General features: G+C 33.0%; 1 protein-coding gene across 1 annotated transcript in view; it reads right to left on the bottom strand.

Moving 5' to 3' along the window:
* Positions 1 to 2,448, bottom strand: part of AGMO (alkylglycerol monooxygenase) — a 195,379-nt gene that overhangs the window by 151,949 nt on the left and 40,982 nt on the right. The window lies entirely within an intron of this gene.

Raw genomic sequence — 2,448 nt, 5'->3', positions numbered from 1 at the left:
AATAGAAATGTTTAAATATCAGCTTTGTGGAGTCACCTCTCAAAATGATGCTATTGCCATAGAATTACATACCTTGATAATTAATTTTGATACCTGGAATTTTAAAATCTAGGTTTTGGTACTTGCTACTGTATTGCCATAGAGCGATTACTTATTATTTAAAATGAATAGATGATTAAACATTATATAAATTGTATGTTAAACAAAATTTTAAGTCTACACATGTTCTTTTAAAATGTCAGTGCCATCACCATATCCAAGACAGTGCAAAATAACTATTTGCTCTAGTAATTACTCCCTACGCTATGCTGTGGAATTAGTTTCCAGCAACCAAATGATGAGTGACTTCCAAGATACTATTCTTATTTATGCTTCTTATGTCACCTATATTCACTAAAAAAGTGTTAAATGAATTCCGCAGTCCTTCATTTCTTCAGCTTCTTAAAGATAAAAAATAATCTTATTTTATGCACCCTGTATGGAATTTATACCGTTGCAAATCATGCTCATACAAAACCTTACCACATCGCTTCAGTCAACTAGAAAATTAAAGTTTCTGATTCACTTATTAAATGAAAACAATGAAAACCCTCTCATCTGCAAGACAAACTTATAGTCCTAAGAGCAATTAATCTTATTTCATTAAAAATATGTCTTCAATTGCCAGGACTGTCTCATTTAATTGGAAATCTGAAATTGTAAGAAAACTTCGGATCTTTACTCTATCATATTTCCAGAATATAAATGAGGAATGGATGGAGAAGTCAGCTGTGCATTTTTATCAAAATGTTTGTGATGCTCTGAAAAAAATTAACTTAAAACATAACAGTAATAGAGGTTTACAATATTTTTTCTCAAATCTTAAAAGCAAATATATTAACAAGTAATAAAATAGGAGCATTAAAAATTTGTTGCAGGTTTGTATTTAGTACTTTCAGCAATAGAAAGTCTTTTGAATTTATCTAAAAGAATAAATTGAGTAATACTTTGTTCTACTTAATGTATTAGTAAAAATATAAGCACTTAAACATAGATAACCTTAATCTGAGAACACTAGGATTCATTTTTTAAGATTTAACAATCATTGGTGGAAAAAAATAGGATTAGTAAACAGAATACCACAAGGACATGGAAGCTGAGGGTATTTTGAATCTAAAAATTTTACCTGTTTCCCTGTCAATTCCAATACTAGTCACAGCAGCAGTCTTGCAACTCTCAGTAGCAGTGAAGTTGCAACCCCTCTCCTATATATTATGTCTAACTACCTGGAGACTCCCTGCGGTGATTTAGTTTTTAAATTCATTCTATATCATAATAGTCCAATTTTGAACGAGGTTCTCCTCATTTCTCTCTCCCCCTCATTTTTAAAATATTTTTCTTCTTATAGGGCATTACAAAAGTGTTTTGCTTTATTTTGATAGTCATGCATTTAGGTTACAACACTGCAGTTAGGGGTACCAATCTGAGGAAAGACACAGACTTTTGATACCATTTATTTTTTTTAAAAAGCACTTAATCTGGATTATAACTTCATGACTCTTCACCTCATATGCAGTGAGTCACCCTGTTCAATCCTCAATAGTTTAGTAGCATTATATCTCACACACCAAGTCAAACACGGCCAGGTCAGCTGTAGCACTATCAACACAATCTGCTTTGAAAACATAACCCTCAGATTACTATTGTTATGCAATTTTACTATCCATGTCACACCACCAGATTTATTTGGCACTTGCAGTCATGACTTGTTCTTCCGGAGGAATTCCTCTATAATTGAGCATTAGTTATTGTACCATTAAACTACAGTGTTTCCGTAAATTTTAAACAGATAACAGCACTTTCTAGCAAGTGTTTTTTTAGATACAAGTTTATTACCTAGTTACAGGGAGAAAAAAAGAAAAATTGGCTAGAAAAGGTTTTCCTTTTCTAGTTAAAAAAAAAAATGAGGTTAACAGAAAACATCCTGCCATTGCTCCCAAAGGAATATTCCCCAACTACGAAATGAGCGAAGGCCATTTTCTAAGTGTAAATATTTTAAAACCTAATGTAGTAATAAACAGTTACCCTACATATTTGTTCTGATGTGATCTTTGGTATATTTATACTATAAGCATTGATCTTTTATAAGTATTTTCATCTGTTTCTTTCATTTGTGGATGCTGGTTTTAGGTTCAACATTATTAACAATGGCAGCAGTCCAGCGTCCTGGTAGAAATATGCAGTGGGCACAGATTGCTCCGGCTCCAGGGCTTACTCATATTTCAGATGAGGAGTGGGCCTGTGCAGTTGAACATTTCCACGAAAATGCCAAGAGACCGGGATGAATAGACTCCTTTCATTATTCTCTGAAGGAAGAGGAAGACTAAAAGGTTCATGGCGAATTGTGTCCTCACATAAATGTCAGGACAAAGTAAGGCTCCCTGCAAAAACATTTTCTTTACAGTCTTG

The sequence above is a fragment of the Pygoscelis adeliae genome, unplaced genomic scaffold (assembly GCF_000699105.1).
Source record: "Pygoscelis adeliae isolate BGI_AS28 unplaced genomic scaffold, ASM69910v1 Scaffold15, whole genome shotgun sequence".
NCBI lineage: Eukaryota > Metazoa > Chordata > Aves > Sphenisciformes > Spheniscidae > Pygoscelis > Pygoscelis adeliae.
Note: the sequence above shows the minus strand (reverse complement) of the source record. Positions and strands in the feature narration are given on the sequence as shown.